This window comes from Rhinolophus ferrumequinum, chromosome 13, assembly GCF_004115265.2.
Source record: "Rhinolophus ferrumequinum isolate MPI-CBG mRhiFer1 chromosome 13, mRhiFer1_v1.p, whole genome shotgun sequence".
NCBI classification, from domain to species: Eukaryota; Metazoa; Chordata; class Mammalia; order Chiroptera; family Rhinolophidae; genus Rhinolophus; species Rhinolophus ferrumequinum.
In genome coordinates this window covers 29,750,295-29,773,931 of record NC_046296.1, presented here as the reverse complement: position 1 = coordinate 29,773,931, position 23,637 = coordinate 29,750,295, and the positions used below count along the sequence as shown (strand labels likewise).

At 38.1% G+C, this 23,637-nt stretch overlaps 1 long non-coding RNA gene across 1 annotated transcript in view; it reads left to right on the top strand.

Annotated features, from left to right (window-relative positions):
• The window catches only part of LOC117032718 (uncharacterized), a 339,217-nt gene that overhangs the window by 259,275 nt on the left and 56,305 nt on the right, over positions 1–23,637 (top strand). The window lies entirely within an intron of this gene.

Here is a 23,637-nt window from a genome sequence, read left to right as displayed (position 1 = left end):
ACAAGACAATAAATGTTGTATTCAATATGTATAAATTGTACAGCCCACACATGTTATGGTATTTCCAAAAAAGGGAAGTTCTTTTCCAGTTGTGGATGACCAAAATATTTCACTGATAAGGTAGGATTTGAGTTTGCCTTGAAGAAAAAAAAATAGGACATCAGGAGGCAGAAATGGAGTGGGGAGTCAATAATAATTCAGATAAAGAGAACGAGCAAATTTAAGCTAAAGAATGAGGAAGGTCTGAATCATGATTCTTTTACCTGTAAATGGATAGGAGTATACAAAAAAAAAAAAATTGGTTATGTGTATCTCAAGCAAATTAACGTGCATTTAAGATGCATGTGTGTGAAGTATAATTGAGAATGATGCACCAATGAAATAGATCGAAAGCCTGAATTGGACTCATATTTACCTGGGATTACATAGAGGGCTTTCATATTTTTTGTGAAAATTTTTCCTTGAATGATAGATACCAAAAGAAGGGGAGGCTCACTTCATTGAACCTGCTTTCTGATCTTCTTTATAAGCTTTTATGTAATTGGTAGGATCTCCTGAATTGGGATCATAACCTAGCAACTGCTGGGAGAACTTGTCACTGACCACCTTTGTTGGCAGCAACAGGATGCTGCCCTGATGGGGCATTGTTAACCTTCTCTGTGGTTTTCATCTCATACTCCCCCAACCTTTAGATGGATCCTTTTAGAAATGCATTTTTAAAAGTAGCATTTGTTTATATCGGGTTTGCTAACTGGATGAGTAGAGTCTTTGGGATTCTAATACAATGGATAAAACCAAGGTGATTAGGGAAAAGAGAATCATTAAATATTTACAAGAATACTGATGCTTTTGTTTAAATAGTACTTTTCATTTGAATTAATTCTTGTTCTAGTTTTCTCCTTTTTCCATCTATATGCCCTTTTGCATCAGTGGCACACTTTTGAATTATGGAATATTTGATTGCACTCTTGAAGGAATTAAATTGCATCCACAACTACGATACAGTTCATGTGGTTGCCCTTTATCACTGTGTTGCTATTTGAGTAGAGCTGTTTCTTGCCCTTGGTTTTCTTGCCCATTATGCTCTAAGGAGGCAAAGTTCTTCCACATTCTAGAGAATGCTCCATTTTTCTTTTGCAGTGGCTTCGTGTTGCACATTATAGTTCTTTTCTCTCTCTTGCTCTTCCTTCTTTCTTCCTTCTCTCCCTCCCTCTCCTTCCCTCTTTTCTTTCTTTCTACCTTTGAGTAAGTTGTACTTCTTTTCCCAAGTAGCTTAGTGAAATTGTTCTATTAGACAGATATTACTATAATTTAACTGTAATCAAAAAAATGTGTATATTGATAGAAATTTAGTGGCTCACATGGGAATGCTTTATAGTTCCTCAGTATATGGTATGACAACAACTGAATAATAATAATATTTTGGTAAAAATTTCTAATAACTAATCCTGACGCAGTTTCTCTAAAAATACCCTTTATATTTCCAGCCAGACATTCACTTATGTTTCCCTAGATGTTGTATCTTTATTTCCCTCTTTCCACTGTGTAAGTGCACGGTGGAAAGTTCACGAAATTAATTGTCCAGGAATTTTTCCAGGACGACCTGGAAAAGCTATGCTTATTTAAATCTGAATCATAATTGGAAAATTGTCCCAAAATATCATGCATCTCTATAAGCACATATCATAGTTACAAACAAATTATATCCAAATCTTAAAAATAAGTGTCAAAAAATGTTTAATAAATAAATGTCAGTGTCGTCCTACATCCTATTTAGATGTGACACAGATGCCACCTTCATAGGCAACTATCATATTGTAATTAGCAGAAGAGATTCACTTTGTTAGTGGTCTGTGGCTATTTTGTTTTTCACTGCAATATCAGAAGTGATTTGCAAATAATCTTTAAAAGATAGTTCTATACAGAATGTTGGCCTTGTGTTTTTGAGTTTTGGCAATGATATCTTCCATAATAAACAATATCAACAATCACTTGCTGCATTATGACCACCCGAACCAACAAATAATCTGAGCTCTTGCTTCTCAGCTCTTTCCTTTACTTGAAATAAGTCCTATCAATAGCTCCTTCAGTGTTTCAACCTCTTGGACATCGTTTACTAACATGATCGTTGCTTGCTCATTCCAAAGCAGTAAGAAGCCCGAAAGTCGAACAGCCAGGCGTGCTGTGCAGTACCAGCTATCAGGGCTGGAGCTTTCACCAAGCTCTCAGCAGAGTGCTGTGGAGAGTCAGCCACACAATCCTGCTCCCTCAGTGATGGCGAAAATGAAAATGATTTTTTTTTTTTTTTAAATTCTAAAGAACTTCTTTAGAGCATGTAGTTTAGTCAGTTTGGGCTGCTATAAGAAATTGCCACAGATTGACTGACTTATAAACAACGGACATTTTTCACAGTTTCAGAGGCTGGAATCCGAGCTCAGGGTGCTAGCATGGTCAGGTTGTGCTGAGAATCCTCTTTGGCGTTGCAAACTTCTGTTTTCTTGTATCCTCACGGGGTGGAGTGGGGAGAGTTAAGGAGTGCTCTGAGGTCTCTTTGGAAATGGCAGTAAACCCTGTTCATAAGAGCTCCACCTAGTCAGCTCCCCAAAACCTCACCTCCTGGTATCACATTGGGGGTTAGGATTTCAACATATGAATTTGTAGGGGGTGGCAGGACATCAACATTAGTCCATAGAAAACATGCAATGTGAAAAAGGGCAAGTTCTTTAAGAGACAGAAAAAAAATAAAGGCTGTGAGAATTCTGAGATGGAAAGAGTTGGCAACGGGGCTAAACATAGTATGTCTGGACTGAAAGGGACCTTAGTGATCATCAGGAGACGGGTATGAGTCAAAAAGTAGCATTTTCTCTTTCCTCCTTCGGCCCACTCACTGCCAGGACTCCAAATCAGAACCCAAACTTAAAAAAAAACACACAACAAAACTGTACTTTGGATACATAATAATGTGTTTCCGTCTAAACCCCTTTCTGTCCTTTAGATCGACTATTTGCATCATACAAATCACACAGTAAAAAAAGCAGCACTCCATTAAGGAGTTCTGGAAATAGCTGGTCCTGATGGAATTAGCAAGGTACAGAGATACCTGGGAAAGACCTGAAGATCATGGGAAATATAGGCAAAGTCCAATGTATTATGCTAGTCTTTGCCCCAGGTGCCATGCCTCAGCCAACCAGCATACCAATTCCAACTTGGCACTCTCCAACACCTCAATGAGAAGGCTGAGCTTTTCTTCTGACTCTCCTGACCTTCAAAGGGTGACATAAATCCTGCCTACCTAGCATTATCTTGTGATTCTTTTTATACCCTTTTATACCCTTCAAACACATTGTTATGCATTTCACTCGATGTCTCCATTCTAACCTCTCTCCCTGGCCTGGAAATTCCTCTAAAAACAGCAGTCAAACCCAACCCCAGAAGTGGCAAAGCTGCATAGTAGGTGCCTCTTACTCATGTCTATCCTCTCTCTGAATGCTGATGTGTTCTTAAAATGAGGGAGCTTTAAAAACCCTTGTTGACATCAGTCTAAGATCGCTCTGTCTGAGGTACTATCAGGGAATTCACAGGGCATTCATCAAAATCAAGCTGATGCAAGCATGAATACTCACAAGAAAGAGCCCTTTTATGCTGAAAACTGCTGAAGGCTGGAAAAGGGTCTAATTTATTTAAATTATCCCTCTAAGTGTCAAGCCCCACACTTTCTGGAAGGGTCTGACAACTGTGGGTTAAAGAAAGTTTTCTCAAATTTATAAATAAATTAGTGACAGTAGAAAGTTAACCTGGGAAATCAGAGTAACAGGAAAGTAATCGCCATCGATGTTGATGCAGGTGTAGGAAAATACAGTTTTCTGCTATTAAGCTTTTAAATGTCAGCAAATGGCAGTTTAGTAGATCATTTGCTAATAATGATTAAATTTCTCATTAAAATGTTTCCTTCATTATTCTTCAGGTAGAAATGTGTAATTCAATGATTGTTACATCAATTACACTTAAAAAGCTCATTAAAATACTGAAATATTATCTCTCGTAGTCAGAGTACTTTAAGACTACTGTACTAATTATAAAAGAAATAAACTCATAATAGCACCATTTGAACTGATGCCTTATAAATTCTTAATGTAAAGCTAACATGTAAAGTTTAAATCAAATATATAGATCCAATAAAGCAAAATCTTTTTAATCTTGTTTTACCTTCAAAAGGATTCTGATTATTGTAATTAAATAATGCATGATATGGTAACGATCTACAGTGTGTGATTATGTCATTGGCAATTGAATATTGGTGCTTTTTATTTATGCAAGCAATGTATCACAGGCAAGATGCATCAAGCATTAAAATATTGATACAATTACACTTAGCCTGCCGAAACAATAAAAAAAAAAAAATCTGTGACATGACTCTGCCGATGATACCAGGACAGTTTGAAATCCTTTTTAAATTTTAATACTCTGATGTGCTGGGTTATGCTAATTCTGCTAAGAAATAATGCCTCCAAGATTCACTGTTGTGATTTTTATTCCTGGGAGCAAACAAATCCAGCTCTGCTCAACATGGCTTAAGTAGTTTTCTTCTGTACACATTTGACCATTCTGTTTTTGAGAAAAGAATAAAAAGAACAGTAAGGTTTGGAGTTAGTTTGTTTGTTTTTAAGGGTATTTCTTCATTTATATTATAATGACCTTTCTCTAATTTTCTCATTTACTAAGTTTCACATTTCTTTTTAAAACGCTCAAATGCTTTTTATTCTTAAGTCCATTCTCAGCAGAGCAAAGGGTTAGGGAAGTTTTCCTTGTAGCTGTTTTATTATTAAAGCCTTGGCAAGTGACTACGTGGGGCTCTGAACCTGTCCCAGAAGTCCTCCATGGAAGCAATAGATGACAGAATTTTCCTGCCATACGCACACCTGGGGTTCAGTGTTACATAGCTGACCCATTTTCTGACCTGTACAAATGGACCCAAAATGCCTTTGTTGTTCGTGTACACAGGAGTAATTTAATACATAACTGTTGACTTAAAAACACAGTGCCAGAAACAGGCTTTCCGTTTATTTGGCGGGTGAAATGTTTGTATGAATCTAGGAACCTTCTTCTTTGCTTTAAAAATATTTTTAGACCCGTGCCCTGGCTCAAGGGGAAGATGGTTTCTAAGATCCCACTTGCCATAAGTGTTAATATGGAAGGACGCAAAATTCGTGACATAGTAGCTGTGCAAGGAACCAAAAAAAAAAAAATCACATAATTCAACTTGCGTATCTTACAGTACAGGGTGAATCTGACCGAGACCCCAAAAGTTAAAGAGGATTCACAGCCATCACTTCTCTTGACCAGTCTCAGATGACAGTCGGTCTGATGGGGTTTCCATCATACCCCTGTTGTTCAGACCTTCTTCCTAGCGATGGCTATCTGAGAGACCCGATAAATTCCCTGGTCCCTAAGCAAATGCTGCCTGATATCTTTGCTTTCCAAAGACATGCCAGATATAGCATGGAGATCTGAAAGAAATGGGAATTATTTAGCCTGTAAATAGAATGTATACATTGTAGCAATTTAATTGCATTTTAAGACCCCAGAGTTGCACTCTAGAGCCAACAACTATGTAAATTCCATCTTCACCTTGCCTTGCAGTGACTATAGTTCCCCTTTTAGCAATGTCAAGTGTATTTCCTCCCTCTTTTCCTATATGAATAAGTAGAAATGGCTGGCAATGATACAGCACAGTTGATCATCCTGAATGCCTATAGGATGTCATATTTATGCTCTTCTGTTTAGCTTCAATCTTACTCAGGTTCTAATAGCAAACAGTCCAGTTACAATGGGCTGGCATTGCAAAGCATCTGTTCAATTCAGATAAATAAGACCAATGTGTTTGAAGGGCAAAGTTTCAATACAAGTGGCCTGCCATTTCATTTGGAGATGCAATTCTTATGCAGCATAAATAACAAAGGGGAAAAGGATCATTTGCTAATTGATTAATTATCTTGTAAATGAATTACAAACCTGTGGAGTGCTAGCTAGGCGGCTGCAGAAGACCTCCTCGCTTTCTTTTCTCCTATGAGTTTTGAAGTACAAGTGATGATGAGGCTCTGTACGCACAAAGCTGGTGTCTGTTACCCCAGGCTGGAGGCCAGCCACATGTCATGCTGTACTTCTCATTTTTCAGTACTTGAAAACCATTCATTGTTGGCTGCAGGTATGTGTGCGTGTGTGCACACTGGTATGCATAAGCATACAGAAAGCAGAGAACATAAAATTTCTGGTCAAAGCAATCTACTACGTTAACAGTTCAGTTGGGGATGGCGGACTGTTCTTTTTAGCCTTTATTTTTGCATTCTATAAATAAGCAGAGTTATTCTCTGCTTAACAGTCTTTTGTAGACTAAAAGCGCCAAGGATTAAAGATCAGGGAGAAGAGTGTTCCTTCCCAAAATGCAAAAGCTGGTGGGGTTGCAGTGTCTTGATAACCACAGAAAAGCCGATAATTAACATTCCTGCTTCCTAGGCAAAGGGGCAATTGGTCTTCTAAAGGCGTAGCCTACTGTTGTGTTTCTCTCTATATATGAAAGTAGCTGATTTAGTCAGAAAGGTGACAGTTAAGGCTCTTTGCTGGCGGAATTTTTGCATCTTCCCAATGCCTCGTTTCCCCGACTTTACCACAGAGGCTGTCCATCACGTTTGTTATGTATGCAGGCTGAGTGAGCCCGCAGGGGATCCTAGTTATTTACACTCTTTTTCAAGCTTCGAAGCTGTTATAATCATTCGCTGTCAACTTTGTGCTGACACTGAATTTTACTTTGTGTTTTTTATGCTCGGTTTGGGTCTAAAATACTGGCATCCATACCCTACACTGTAATTCCATGGGTGACTGAGCTGACCAGCCATATCCTGTATTACTAACAGAGCCCCGGAATCCTGCTACGTATGGAAATTTCAGAATTTGTTGATTGTGGACAATAAACAGAGTCCTCTTGCTTTCTGCTTTCATCCTGGTGGTGGCCCTCCAGAATAAGGCCTGCACCCTGTTTCATCTCAATGCATTGTCATATCTAAGAACATGTAAGCATCAATTTCATTTGTCCCTGAGTTGTAAAGTTGGCACAGGAAAACTTTCCCTTTGCAAAACCCAATGTGCTTTGCAGATGGTCCTCTTTCCTCCAGACTCCGGTTAAAAGGACAAGGTCTGTGATCTTCCCTTGTGGTTGCCCCTTCCCTGTTCTTTTCTGCCTTGAGTGAGTCAAAATACCTGCCAGAAATGCATCCTTGATTCCGATCAAAACAGAAGTGTTGTTCTAGGTGGTATGAATGACAGGGGACAGATTATAAAGACCCTGGGTAAGGCCACCAGCAGGCTGGAAGCGATATGCTTTTAGACTTCATCAACAGACATCTGCATGCTTAGACGTCAAGCCCTGTGTCCTCGCCCTGTGGGGCACGAAACACCTTCCTTTCACCTGTGAACAACACTCTTTGCATTAAGCCCAGGGCTTGAAACCTTTCATGACAGGGCAGGCAATGATTTCTCCATGTTTAAAATATATTATGTTTTCATGCACCATCCCCATCTTCAATATGAAAATTTCATATACGTTGGGGCTCAAAGGGAGTGATCCACAAAATAATATGACCCTATTCTTAACTGGGCTTCAAATAAAGCTGGTCAAGGAGTTTGTGTGCTCGGCCAATGTAATAAAGTAGACAAATAATTACCAAGCAAATCAAACACACTTACACCTCTGATGATTTTGAAATATTATCTATAATCGGGCACTTCTGTGCTGGGAGGAAAGGTTAATAAAGTAATTTAAAAAAGATTGTATGAGGTATTATAGAATCAGAAGAGGACTGGCGATCATAATTGTTAATCTCCTAAAACACCCGTTCTGCATTGTACAAAGCAGATATTTTAGTACATATTCTTATTGTGTATTCCACTTATTACTATATTAGCTTGCTTAATTATCCTTTATAAAAATCTTACTGTAGACTTTTTTGGTATTAAAAAAAAAAAAAAAGTTGATCTGATTATTCTAGCAGACCAGCAATGTGTATGTCAGTCTTGATGTGTAGATGTGTAGAGAAGACTAATATCTTTGAAAATTAATTGCCTTTATGTATGTCACATAGAACAGCAAGACTGGAGTAGGCATTAGGTATTTATATATCAGCAACCCTTTCGTTCCTGCTGTCATTTGCAATGGATAGATAAGGGAATGGCATGACTTTTGCTGTTTGAATTGTTGGAATAGAGAAGGGTAATTCTAAGCGAGCTGCTGGTGGTTAAACACTCTTAAGATAAAGCTAAGGTGTGTGGTTGAGGGATATATCTGTAGGAAGATCTGTTTACATAAAAGAACACATCTGTTTTGATTAAAAGTCTTGTAAAAAGCAAATTTCAGTCATTTTTCTTGTAAATTCCATCTTCACCTTTCCTTGCAGTGACTATAGTTCCCCTTTTAGCAATTCTGTGGAAGAATTGATTTGGTATAGAAGTTAAAATAAAAAGGGAGGAGGGTACACACCAGAAAAGTCCCACCTCCACCACTATCAAGTCCAGGGCAGCTTGGTTTACATCTGTGAACTGGGAATAACAGAAAGCACTGTCTCATAGGACTTTCAAAAGATATATGAAAGAACCATGTAAACGTCAAAGGTACCTACTAAAATGTTATTTATTATAGTTCTTTGCTTCACCAAAATTTCCCATCAAGTTCATATAATATTTTTTCATTTATAAATACTTAAAAATATTTCATGTTTAATTATGCAACTATTTTTCACTTTAAATTGGTCCCATACTGGCTAGAAATATATTTGTACTGTTTTCCTATGCAGATGATTTGCACTTCAAATTGTTGCCCTCCCTCAGCCCTGCTGCCTTTTCTGGGTAACCTTACACTTTTCCCCTTTCCCTTCCCAACATCTCGTACAGGTGCTGCAATGTTCCTCTGCTTTCGCATCCACTTTATCCTTAACCTCCTCGCACTCATGCTCCTGTGCCTGCCATGCCACTGAGAATGACCTTGCATAAGTCTCCAGTGGTCAGTGATCACTTCTCCAAACTATGCCTTTGACCTGTTTACGGCATTGGTCTTAGGGCAACCCTTGGACTCTGTGACACCACGTGCTCTTGGTTCGCTGCCTGCTCTTGCTTCTGGTTCCCCTGCTTTCTTCTTCCTACCTGGAGAGGATGCTCCATGGGCTCAGCCAGAGCCCTTTTCCTACTCCATCCTTCAGAGACTCTGTCCACCCCCACAGCTTCTAAGACAGCCTTGCTGCTGCTTTCCCTGCCCAGATCTCCCTGTCAAGCCTAAACTCCTATCCCTCATAAGAACATAAACACATTTCTGGCTGCGGCAGTGCAGAGCTCCGCACCTAGCAGGAATTACTCTAGCTCTCAGAGTGATCAGATTTGAGGAAGCTTTATTTCAGAGTCTGGGGAATTAGGATCTTAATTCCTGCAGATTGACGCAATTGTGAAGTTGTTCATTGTATGTGCTTTTGGTGGAGAACCAGGCAGCCTTCATGAAATGTTAGGGCCTTACAATAGAATGAATCACCTGGTAAACATTTTTTCTCATGACACTGGAGGTTCAGAAAGAGTCTTCTATTGCCATCCACTACTTGCCAGCATGGTTTTGGGGGTGTGGCACACTCGGGGATACTCTGAGAATGCTCAGGACTTTTAGAATGACTGAGCTGACATGTCTATTAGTCATTTCGTGGATTAAGATTTTCCTTCTTTCCGGCAGCAAATATAGCTCTTAGAACTCTTGGCAGTAACATTGGCAAGACTCCAATGAGCCAGCCTTTTATGAGGTCTTTGATCCAGGCCAACATGGTGTATGCTTTCAATTAAAAAAAAAAAAAAAAAAAACACTGAAAAATTTTAAAATAATGAAGAAAAAATCTACATACTGTGACTCTCAGGTGGGATCACACCCGCAAAACTTTGTGGCAAGTTTCCATCAGTCTCCTGAGAGATGAGAACCTTGTCTAGTGCTATCTTGCATCACTGCAAAAAAAGTTCAAGTCCGGACCACAGATGTCTAATATGTGTCATTGAAAGCATGGCTTTTCCCTGAACTTGGCAGCTGAAATGAGTTGACTCCCACCTTCTTCTGGGATCAATACCAAATCCCTATGGAGAGCTGAATGGCTTTCTCAAGGAAAACTCATGGACCCAGGATTATGGGGTGGCAGGTGTGGCAGGAGTGGGGGATGAGAGAATTATAGTTTGTGAAGGAAAATCAAGGGAGCAAGAAGATTTCTCTTTTCTTCTCATTTTTGGAACTCAACTGTTATCACTTTACATGCTCTGCTGCTGTAAGCAGTACTTCTGGGTCTAACACTGCTATTCTTTCTAGCTGCAACATTAGGACATGAAGCTTCCAATGGAATTGCCAGATAATTAACTAGTAAGTCAGAAGAGAAAGCTAACAGACATTTTTTTTTTTCAGTAGTATTTTTCTTTGACCATGTTTCCAAATAAAAGCTATTAAATGTATTGCATTTTTTGTCTGCAGGACTGATTTCTAGAGTACAGGAGATAGGTAGCACCTGATTTTGATATGTAAATATCAGCCATATGTCATGCTGGCTGACAATTTATTGTTGGGTTGCGTTTGTTGATCTCAGCTCTGCTTTGTTAATTACCCCCTCCCTCTTTCCACTCCCCACCGCTCTTTCCTTCCTTCATTCTTTTCTACTTTGCTTTCTTCTGTCTCTCTTTCGTTCTATCCTTCTTTCCTTTTTAATATGATAGGGATTGCTGTTATTTAATATCATTGACCTAAAATGATTTGTTGTGTTTCCTTGCTTATAATACTGATATCAGCTAATTGAATAATAAAAAATTGCTCAGTTTTGCTTATCTTTATATTTCTACACAAGTTTAGAGTTTTCCTGCTACCTCTGGAAAAATAAAGATGCAGACAGTAAAAAGAAAGCAGAATAACAGTTGTGAGGCATTTTATTTATATAAATAAGGTCAGAGCATAGCATCATATGATTGTTTAAAAAACAACAACAGGGTAACAGAGTTTCATACTATGAGTACCTGGGATCAAATACACAGGTTAGAAAAGTAATATAGTCATAGTAATTACTTTCATTTGCAAAATATTTCAGTCAGCAATGACTAGCAATAAAGTAAAATGATCACCTTTAGTGTATCTATTACAAAAAATAATTGCCTAAAGAAAGGATAGCTTAAAATACCTGGTGGAAGATAAAACATCCATCCGTATAGGAGTCTCCTCTCTCTTTCTCGTTCTCTCTCTCTCTCTCTCTCTCTCTCTCACACACACACACACACACACACACACACACACTCCTCACACTTCACAGACTAAGTTAATAACAATTTACCCAAAATGTAGGGCTGTTTTTTAAAGAAAAAAAAATTCCAATTAAGGATTTTTAAATAGATATACTATTGTAATTACTTTCTTTTTCAATGTTATTTTTTTTTTTAGCCTCTGAGGTTTATAGAAATCACTTATCTGTTCCTTAAACGATTCCTATTCTTATTGCCCCTCCTTTTTATAAATATAGTGAATGTTAAACATCATTAATCCAGTTGTAATATCATCTGATAGTGGCTAATCCCTTCTTAGGCACAGCTTTTCTTGGGCCTTTGGAATATAGAAATGTGCTTTTACTGTTAGGCATTTTATTTAAGCATCAATCTATTCTTAATGCTTAATTGGGTTTTGTAAAAGATCACCAAGCAAAATGAATAGTATCTTCAAAGTTCCTTCCTTGAGAGTCCTATGACATTCTCGAGCCCGTTATTTTGTATGCCGAGGTCATGGATCAAGGGCAGCTCGGTGCCTGTGGTTTGGACTTGGCTATCGGCTGAGACAGGATGATGCAGCCCGCACTGCGATCCTAATCGGTCAGAAGAAGTCTATTAAGTTTGAGCCCTTAAGCTGTCTCAGCCAAATCAGGGATACCCAAGTTACATTTGTTTTCGTGATGACCATTCCTTTTGGTCAAATGAAGAAATTGCTCGTATGCATTTTGTGGCTTCAGGGGCAAAATCTGTGAATGTCACATATCTTTTAGCCTTTCTGCTTTCTTGGAGACATTATTGAGAAGATGCTTATGAAAAAAAAATCATTTTTATTGCAGCTGTTTATAAGTCACCTTGATCATAAAAAAAAAAAAAAAAGAGGCAAAAGAGGTAATCAGAAGCTCGTTTTTCTCTTGGTGACTGATAAAGTTGGGAAGGAAGGCCTATGATCTGAGATACTGGGGACAGAGTGTATGTTTCTGGGAGAGCAGGCTGTCCATGGCACTGATTTAGTTAACAGCCAGGAATGCATGCAAGGCGAGACTTTCATCTCTGCAACTCTTCATGCTTTTTCAAAACCAGTGGTCCGGCCAAATCAGAAAGATCTGAATCTTCCCTCTTAGATCCTAGATTATAGCTGGGCACTCAGTTTTTTTTCACTGATAAAAGATCTTTGGTTTAAGAACAATGCTGCCTGAGGATAGCATCCCGACTCATAGCAGCCAAAAAGACAGAATTAATTTTTCTTCCCATTTCTTCTTTAAAATTGTTGAATTTATAGTGAGCCAGTGAAAGGGTTTCCTTGTGACACAAGTGTTAATCTAAACACACTTTCTAGTAAAACAAATGGGAAAAAGCAGAGGGCATCTGATATGTGTAGCATTTCATTGTAGCAGGACAGTCGACTTGAATATGCCTAGCAAAGGAGACCTTAGGCATTGCATTTCACAGATGGAAAAACTGAGACCTGAGCGAATGTCTTGTCTAGAAAACTGACTGTAGAGAAATTGCTAGAATCTATTTTAACTCTTACAGAAATGTTCTTTTCATTACTGACATCCAGAAAAATCTTTGTCATTCTTGTAAGAACAAAATTTTTCTTAACGTTCATTATTCCAATAATAAGAGGATACATACCATAGTAGTTATTTTGTGGCTCTAATGTCAGGTTGACTGGGGTAGGAGCACAGCTGAAACACCTGTAGAAGTTCTTCAGCTTCTCTGAATCTTAGTTAGTTAACGTGTAAAATGGTCGAGGTAATTGTTCTTACCTTACAAATCTGTTGTAAAAATGTGTGCAAAGTACTTCACACCAGACACAGCCCATTATAATTGTCCTATATATAATGATTATCTAACTTTGAAGCTCACTGCCAACCTCCCAACTTCAGGGGAAGAATATTCTAAAGTTCCACTAAGGAAAAGAAAGCATGTATGACTATGATATGGAAAATAATACATTTTCTAAGATTGCATTGTGAGAACTGAAAAAGTATAAAAATTATGGTATTTCAAATTGGTATACTATTATGTTGCAGTACTGCTCGCAGACAAATGTAAAAATAAAGTATAGATATATCTTTCTTGAGTCAAATCTGATATATGGAAATCTAGATTTAGAGAAAGATTGGTTATAGGGTCATTATTTGCTTTACAAAGCTATTTGGTGTAAGGTTCCTTTAAAAGGGAACTTCCCCCTTATCTTTAATGTAATATGTCATTTGCTGAAAAAAAATCACATAACTTTGCAAGAACTCATTTCATGCATAAATTGAAGTACTTCTATTGAATGTGTAGAGGAAAATTGTGGTAGAAAGAACACTGAAAGTATGGAATAACATACGAAAAAGTAGCAAGAGAACATGATGCTCTAAAACTTCATATTTTGCAATTAAGAATTGTTAATTATACAAATTCATAAAATTTTTATTCTGTGTGTGTGTCTGAGAGAGAGAGAGAGAGAGAGAGAGAGAGAGAGAGAGAGAGAGAGAGAGTGTGAGCCTGCTATCACCTCTGTATTTGTCTTTCCATTTCGCTGTGACCTCACTCCGCCAAGTCCTTCAGACATTGTCACCTGCACCTGAAATGCAGCCATATGCACTCATCCTTTTAAGCCTCACCGATTTTGCACATGTCATTCCCTCTACCTAAAATTTCTTCTGTAACTCTGAGAACCTCTGTGGCTAACATCTATATCTCTCTCAGGCTAGGCTTCCCCTCCTCTGGGAAGTTCACGTGGCATTCCATCTCCAGGACAGGCAGGGAACCTGCCCTTCACTGGACATTGGCCTACCTTCTTCCTGACTCAGATGCTTTTGTTGTGGGGTTATAACAGAGCATGTGCTTTGGAATCCAGTGCATCTCACTTTGGATTCTGGCTCCGTATCTGACATGAGGTTTGTTCGGAGACATGTGACCTGATCTCTCTGGGCTTTGTCTTGTTCATCAATACCCTGGGAGAATCAAAACCACCTCATATTGGTTCTGAGGGGATTTGATGAAATATGAAAAGCCCTTAGCATAGTGCCTAGAAAAACGGTTGGGACACAACAAAAGTTCATACCCTTCTTTCTGTTATCACATTGGTATTGTAACTCCTGACTTACTCCTGTTTCCCTATTAAACTATGAGCTACTTAAAGGAAAGCACTGGATCTTATCAGCCCATATTGCCAGAGCCCATCTGATTCATATAGAGTGGGCACCAAATCCATACATATTGTAGAATCTAATTGAGACAAACACAAGAGAATATATTTTCATGGACTGTGGCAAGTCCTAGAGTAAAGCTATGTACAAGGAGAAGAGAAATAACAAGGGGTAAAATGAAGCCCAAAGGGCACATATCACTAGAGAACTCTCCAGGTTGCCCCCAATTAATTAGCAAGTATTCTTTGGGAACATTTGTTCAACCAGTTTCCAGTCACCCTAATTACACTTGTTTTTTCTTTGGTCTGCTAATAGTTACCCAGCAATGTATTAAGTGTCTTGATGAAACTGAGAGCCATTTGCCCAAACTATTTGGCTAACCATTCTATAAAACAGGAAACAAAAAGAAGGAGAAAGAGGAGGAGGAGGAGGAAGGGGAGGGGGAGGGGAAGAGGAAGAGGAAGAGGAGAGGAAATGAGGGAAAGGAAGAAAGAGAGTAAGACTAGTAGAAAAGTGAAGACAGGAGGCAGAGAGAGCAAGATTAGTGTGACCTGGAGGGAATCTCTGCTAAGTGATGGTTATTCTCTGAGCACAAACAACCCAAGCATGTGATCTGATCGTTTGTTCTAGAACTTTGCTAGAGATATGTTCTAGATATTTTTCTGTTTTTGTAAATTAAAGATTTTGTCCTTCTATAGACCACAGTAATCCCTGGTCATCCATGATTAGACCATGATTCCAAAAAATCACTGGTAGAGTTTCCACAATCATTAGTAGGGTTTCCACAATCACAATAATCTGGACTTTCTTTCTTTCTTTCTTTCTTTCTTTCTTTCTTTCTTTCTTTCTTTCTTTCTTTCTTTCTTTCTTTCTTTCTTTCTTTCTTTCTTTCTTTCTTTCTTTCTTTCTCTCTTTCTCTCTTTCTCTCTTTCTCTCTCTCTCTCTCTCTCTCTCTCTCTCTCTCTCTCTCCTTCTCTCCTTCTCTCCTTCTCTCCTTCTCTCCTTCTCTCCTTCTCTCCTTCCCTCCTTCCCTCCTTCCCTCCTTCCCTCCTTCCCTCCTTCCTTCCTTCCTTCCGTCTCTCTCTCTCTCTCTCTTTTTTTTTTTTTTTAAGATTCTTTCAGTAACCTGAGAGATAATTTGTCTGGCCTGGAGCCTTGAACTCAAGCGACCAGGTTATATTTTAGTATGTCTTGACTTATCTTGGGCCCCAGTTCCCTCTTAAGTCTGTTTACTCTGCCCTCTTCAGTTTGAAGATTGTTCTTCATGATAGAGATCATAGAATCAAAATAGGAGTTGAATAGTTCTATTTTCCCTGTGACATCTGTTAATATTTTGCTGTGTTCCCCAACCAATGTACCTACCCCTTTGTTCTTCTTTACAAACAGAGCTTAAAATAGCTTTCTGTTGTCCTTGGAAGTTTTTCAACTTATAGCCAAGCTTTAGCTTTCCTGACAACATTCTTATAGCACTTTTTTATACTGGTTCCTCATCATCTTTTCAGAACTTCTGTTTTGGATATGTGTCCCTGTATAGTCTACATTCAATAGTTTTTTAAAAAGGAAAAAGACTATTTTTTTCAATGTATAAATATATAAATAATACATAAATATATATTATATAAATAATATGTATAATGTATAAATAATCTGTGATTATTTTGTCGGAATTTTAAAAATAGGTTTTTTTCTTGTTAAAATTATTTAGCCACAGGATGATATCTACATTTTCTCTATTTTAAAGCCTGCTTTCCTGAACTCTAGGATAAATACTTATGTCAGAATTATTTTTTCCTGAATATAACAGACTCTAAGGTGACACGTTGCTTCCTTCCAAGTTTCTCATCACTTTTAACTCACCAACCAAACTTTCCTCCTTGGTCAAAATAAATTCAAAATAAAATTCTCCAAATTGATCCTTCATTCTTCTCAAGGATGTAAATGGCAGAAGGCAAGCCAAGAACTTACCAGAACGTCTTCATTTGGAAGATTCTTCTAGCAACTTTTGGGGAGAAAGGTTTTCCATCACTCTGTGTTTGTTTTGTAATTTGCTTTAGGAAGGCACGGGATGGGTAGTCTTTTCTCTTCTGAAATGATACCATGTAAAGTTCCTTCTACTTTTAACCTCATCGAAATGTATTCTATCATACGTCCTCATCAGGGCTATTCATGTCCATTCCTTCTTGATATAAAGTACTAAACTCACATCCATGTTACAAATTCCTTTGGGGGCAATTATACCCATTTAAAATATGACTCATAGAGCAGTGCCAGTCTGTGAGCTATTTTTTACTGACTTGCAAAAAGATAAGTACAGAAATGGAAAGTAAGCATGTCAAAACTTTTAAAACACATTAACTAAAATAATTTTATGTATGCTGAAACTAATAAAGATCAAGGCTTGAATTTTGTATGTCTTTTACAATTTTCTATTTCTAGTAATTTAATTTTATTGCATTGTACAAAAGTATTGGTTTAGAACAGATTGGAAAGAACAAAACTGGTGAAGGACCACAGATGATTTGGGGAGTACTACTTGGCAAGAGCACCACGTTTCACAAAGACTTGATATAGGTCTAGGGTCATATTTAGCTTTTCATGTTAAAGTTATACATTTTACATATTATTTTTAGTCTGTTAAATGTTACATATAAACATATAGGACAAATACATGATTTCTGCCCATCTTTGCTGCTGTTTTCTTATGAAAAATTCCTGCCAACTCGTTTACAATTTTGTACTCTCTCAATCACACCTCTTCATACAGCCCAATACCAGGTTTCCAAGCTTTATTTAATTTTTGCCTTTTTGGATTCAAGTTTAAGCAATTTTCTTGGCTGTGGTATTTTTGTCCATATGCATTGTCCCAATTTTCTAAGAACTACTTCCTGTGCAGACTACCCTCTTTCTACCATCAGGAAGTGTAGGGGAAAAAAAAAAATCCTCTTTCACCACCTCGTTATTTCCCAAATCCCCCATGGGTTCTCCCCTACCACCTATATGTCCATGCCCTTCAGCTTCTTGCTTATGTCTTCAGGGCCTTAAATGAGCAGTGACCATATCTTCTAGAGGCAGCACTGACTAGCACATATAATCACAAAGGAGAATGGAATATTTCCACACATTTTGCATTTACATCCTAGGAAAATAGTTCATCCCTTTCAGTCACATAAGGTATAAATGTGAACGCATGAACTCCTTGGTAGAGAGCCAACCACTGCCTCCACCTCTGCCTCTCGGAGAAGCTGATAAAATTTTTCTAGTGTGACTGTCCTGAGAATGTTTCTTATTCTGCATGGAATGGGAGGGAGGTTGTCACTTCCCTTGTGGGAAGTCTGCAGTCATCATCCATGGAAGTAACTCCATACCTACTATATATAACCCTACCAGGGCCAAATTTCCCTTTGACACCAGATTCAGACTTTCTCTGGCTCCTCAGAAATATTTGTCCTCCTATCTTTCTTGTTGGGATCCATTGTATTTAAATGTCATTTCTAGGACCTTTATCCTCTCTAATAAGTTGGAACCTTAGAATGTCATTCATCATGGTCCTTTACTTTCTGCACAAGACTGAAGTCCTTGCTACATTTACAGAACACATATTACTAAGCGCCTCAGGCAGGAGGACGGACATAGTAGAAATATTCAGTCGGATCATCTTTGGTCCTAACTCCCAGACATTAACATACACTGCCGCCTGTCACAGCTCCTTTCATCAACTATTTGCTGTTCTTTGTCACACCTGGGCTTCTACTACAGAATTGTATGTGGTGGGGGGTGGGGGTGAAGGGGTGCCTAGTAATGCTGCTATTAGTGTTCTGCATCAGTTAGACATGCGTGTTTCCCCGAAAGTAAAACCTAGCCAAAAAATCAGCTCTACTGCATCTTTTGGAGCAAAAATTAATATAAGACCCGGTCTTATTTTACTATAAGACCAGGTATAATATAATATAATATAATATAATATAATATAATATAATATAATGTAATATAATATAATAATACTGGGTCTTATTTTACAATAATATAAGGCCTGGTATAATATAATATAATGTAATGTAATATAATATAATATAATATAATATAATATAATAATATAATATAATACTGGGTCTTATATTAACTTTTGCTCCAAAAGACGCATTACAGCGGATTGTCTGGCTAGCTCTTATTTTCAGGGAAACACGTAGAACCCTCAATTACTGAGCTTCCTTGTTCAAACCCAAAGCAGAAGCACCTATCTGGAAATGTGAGTTATTTGTTGCCTTTTACTTGTCTTTGTTCCTCATTCCTCCAAACAGCTAATTAAAAACATTTAGAGGGCTGGGAGGATGGATGAGAGGTAGTTGATTTTAGAGGCATAAAAACTTTGTGGATTTGTGCAGCCTTCGTTCAGGAGCTACAGAGAGTTTGCGGCCATAGATATCTGGGTCTAGGCCTAAGTCTAGGGTCCTTTGCTTAAAGAAGTGGGAGAACTCAAGCTCTGAACAGGAAAAAAGGAAATCACACTCCTTTCCACATCTTTCTTCTACTGGTCTCTTGTAAACTCACCTCATTTTTGCCTCACCGTGTATCTCATGCTTTTCTTTTTCCTGGATCCAAAGGACAGTTTGGATTTTAGTTCAGCTACATGATAACAAATTTGTTTTTTATGGGCTAGGCTTAGAACCAAACTGTTATCTAAGTATTATTTCTATGAAACAATGATAAATTCTAAAGCAATTTACCAATTTTGGAATTAAATACATTAGTCACTTGGGGGCTGACTCTATGTGGTCCATTTAAGTAAATGCAAAAGTGTATGTATGTACTTCAGTGTTGTATTTCAAGCCAGTTGTTAGATCTAAGTTACATTATATTGTCAAAACAACAGAATAAAAAAACTTTACTGGATCAAAACAGAGTCTATAATATTCTAAAAATCTTTTAGAAGCTAAATTTTATGTAGATCTTAAACTGTGACATAGAACTGTATATTTAAGAATGAAACTTTAAGGGAATTGTGAATTTTAGTAGATATATGCTTTCAATCACTACATACTCCCCCACAAAAATTTGGTTTTAGCCTTAGCATTTAGTGTAAAAAAATTAATTGTAATAGAACATTTAAAATACAATATCAACAATTTGTAGTATAGGGATAGGGTAAAAGAAATCCATAATGCAATAAAAATATTTCTTGAAAAATTTTATGTCCCTTTAAAAGGCCATAAATATTTTATCTTTCATTTTATTTTTTTTAAACAAAATCTTCCACTTAATATTTATGTATGGATATGTGTGTATGTGTGTTTTCCAACAGAATTAATAAAGTCAAAGTGACAAAGCAAGGACAGTGCTTGTTTCCATAGAATTATGTTTTTGGAACAAAACAAATAAATAATTATCTTTTATTATAACTAGAAAAGCTTAACTTGATTTTCTGAAGACTAATTATATTAAATGCTACGATCTAAAGTGCAGTTTTTCCCCACTCCAATAAGTAGAAGGATATTAATATCTGTTATATTTTAATACTTGAGAGTCATAATTGGTAATGCGCTATCACCCTGCCCACAATTTAGCACAAGCCAAAATAATGGTAAAAGAGACCTTACAGTATACAGTTGTCAAAAATGTACCTGGAAGCTCTCAGAGGAATATTAGAACAACTGACGACAAGTGAAATAAAAGAAGTCTCAGACTTCTGAGTTCAGGAGGATTCAGCAGAATCTCCTATAGTGTCACTTTGGGCGTTTAAAACCCTAACATATTACATGAATGCTTCCCGCAATTAGAATAGCAACTATAGGTGGAACAGTTTCAAAACTGCTTACCAAGTTGTTTGTATCTGTTTCCCATTGGTCTCCTGAGGCCACACAGACAAGGAATTGGCCTGAGTGTTCCCTTCAAAAACTAATGCATGTTACTGGTGGCAGCTTATTAGGTGCCCCTGTGTCATTCCCTTAAAATCATAGACATGCCACCTAATTAAAACTGTACTTTGTGGAAACCAAAGGAGCACAGCCAGGTGCTCAAAAAAAAAAAAAAAAAAAAATCTGGTGTGCTAGGAGAAGCTAAGACACTGAACCACACAGGCCTGCTTCGGCCCCCTGAAAATTCAACACATCTTTTGCATATATGCTCTGTAGCTATCAGTGCTCTGCCAAGGAGAATTGTTATTTTAAATGGAGACTCTCTGTATCAGCAGGAAGAATTTATATCCAGTCAGTGAGGAAGTGGAGAGCGGTTCTTGCTGTCCGTCACATTTTAGTGCAGAGAAGTGCTTTGCCCTAAAGGTGCCAGGTAAAGAGAGTTGCCAAGTAAATTTATTGACTGCATTTCCAAAAAGGAAGCATAATCTGACATTGTTGTTTCTAGGATCTCAGAAAGGTAACTTTCCTTAGTCCTTATACAAAGCATAAGGAAATGCAAAAGCAAAAATACCCACTCTGTCGTAGAATGCATGTATTTCTTTCTATTTAATCATGTTTTCAGTCCTAATTATTTTATCTGCTTTTCTCTATTCAGATGTCTGTCTACGTCACACTTAATAGTATTTCCCCCGTCTTTGGTGCTCTTCCTCCCTAGGAACCACATTATTTGGGTGCACGTGATTCCTCAGTAGAACTATCCTCTTTGGAGTAACACAACCTTCACCTCCCAAACTTCAAGACCTAGGAATGGAGTTAAAGGTTAAACTTTCTTTTGAAAGCCAATAGCAGTCCCACATCCATTTCACATTTGAGTCAAGCTCCCCCGCCCCCACACACCCTACCCCTTGGATAGCAGTAAGATCCTTTAGACTTGGTACACCTTCTATCCCTCCTTTCTGTAAGCCCCTCCCTCATTTTATACTAGGATTGGTTTTACCATAGTTGTCCTCTGTTTGTTGGTTTGTTCAGACTGTTCTTGGGAGTAACATGAAAGTATTAATATTTTGCCTATGGGAGGACTTCAGAAAACTTAGGCTAGACTAGAAAACAAACAGAGGGGTCCAAATAAAATTAAAAAAAAAAAAAACCAATTTATTCCCTCTTGCTTTTGATAATGATGCTCAGCTATCTCTCTTTACAAAGCGACTGCACCTCTGTCCCAACTTAGTGAGTGACAAAGTGCAAGGTTCCACCTCTGAGTAGGTAAATGTGTTTGTTAGGGAGGGACTGCTCTGCAGTAAGGACGACAACAATTAGCACATGCTACTCACTAAGGAACGGAGATTAGAACGCAGCCGAAATGGCAAGCTGCCATCAGTGCGATAGTTACGGGGCAGTTTAATTTCTAACGAATGTGAGCGCTGGATCAGTAACAATATTCGACAAAATGCCGCCTGCATTCTCTTATGGCTTTCATTACCAAATTGAAAATCTGTGTAGATTTCTGAAAATTACTTTTAAATGTAGCCAATCTCCTAGACTGCAAGGCTTGATTTGCTGGTGAGGGAGCCCTGCTGTGAGATTTTAATGAAAGATCATAGTGGCCCTCCAAGGCCGGCAAAGAGCTATGGGCCCTGGAAGACCCGAAATAATCTGTTTTACTTTTAATGGCAGCCATTTTATATTCATTAAGATCAAAATGCAGTTTTGCAGGCAAATTGCAAAGCTGTTCCACTCACAGCTTGAGAACCTGGAGGCCCTACAGCTTTTTATCTTGTTCATAAGCAAATATGCAGTTAATATCTTTTAATATGCTTTGATGCTTGGTACCTTATGGGTACATTGTATCGGAGGTTAGAGGACTGCATGTTTCCTTGGCACAGTCAGCCACCAACTGAAGCGGTAGTCCTTTTATTTCCATAATGGCAGAAGAAATGAGTCTCTCTCTTTCTCTTTTTATCCCCACCCCCCCCTTTTTTTTTTTTTAAATATGAGCTCTGCTCAAATAAATTGTAAAGCACCGTATACTGTACATTCAGGGTCTCAGAGAAGGAGCAGTTTTTCACTGGGATCCATCTGTTGGTGGTTCATATTATTTAAATTTATACAGTCACATTATTTAAATGTAAACAGCCAAATAAGATAGGATCAAATCATTGGCATCTGGAAACTGTGCTCTCATCCTCTTTGATTGTGAGGTTGTCTGCATTAATAATGGAGTTCTAAAGACTGTGATTCCACCTGATATACCGTATGACCTTAACAGTTGTGATTTTATCAGGGTTTCACTGTAGTAGAAAATGAAGGTATTTTGCAGCTCATTTCCAGCAAAGCTAGTTTGCATTATCTTCTGTCCAGAGCAATCCTGACCATTTTTTGTGTTATAAAATATCAGCCCCCCCTTTCCCACTGCCCCTTTCTGCTGTGCAGCTGTACTTCCGGTCTAGAACCACATTGTAGATTAAATTCCATCAGCTTTCTTGTAGCAGGTAAATGGTACTGTGGTTAATGAATAGGAAGGAAGGAAGGAAGGAAGGAAGGAAGGAAGGAAGGAAGGAAGGAAGGAAGGAAGGAAGGAAGGACGAAAATTTTGTGAGATAAATCTTGACCTCTCCTCAGTATTGCTTCTACCTCCTTCAATTCAGCAATTTCTATCTAATCTCTAAGACAAAAAATAAGTTTGATGTAAGTGGTTCTTATTATACTTCTTACTCAACCCATTACTCCATTTTAATTCTGCCTTAAACAATAGGCCAGGGCTAGAAATAATTGTCCAAAATCACAGGATTATCCAATTGTGGCAAAAAGCAAAAATTAGGGGGTAATTTTTGATAGAAAAAGGGACCAGCCAGGTCTATTTCAAGGCGCCCAGAGATTTGGAATCTAGGCCGAGACAGAACTTTTGCTCCTTTACTCAAATTATTTTGGCTTTTGATTCACTCAGAGTGCGAGGGGCTTAGGACCAGTGTGGGAGTGGGAGCCCGGGAGCCCCTCTGTGGCTGGGAGCAAAACCTTCCATCTTTATCCAGCAGAACATGAAGGTGTTGTGCATACCTTTTGACTTTCTAGCCATTGAAGCTTCAGCCAGCTCAAAGAACATTGTGAAGCCAGCTGGGTTAAGAATGGGTTAGTCCCTTTATGGAAGTTAATACAATACTGTGCTGTGTCCAGAAAATAACGTTCTTTAAGACAGCTCCATGGAAAGGCCAGTCTTTGTATCTTCAGGCCTGCCCAACCTCTGTACTTACCCATGCCCCACAGGCGTATTGTAATATTGTATGACATGTTTACAAGTCCTAACATCTTACTTTGTGCAGCTGCATTGCTTCTTC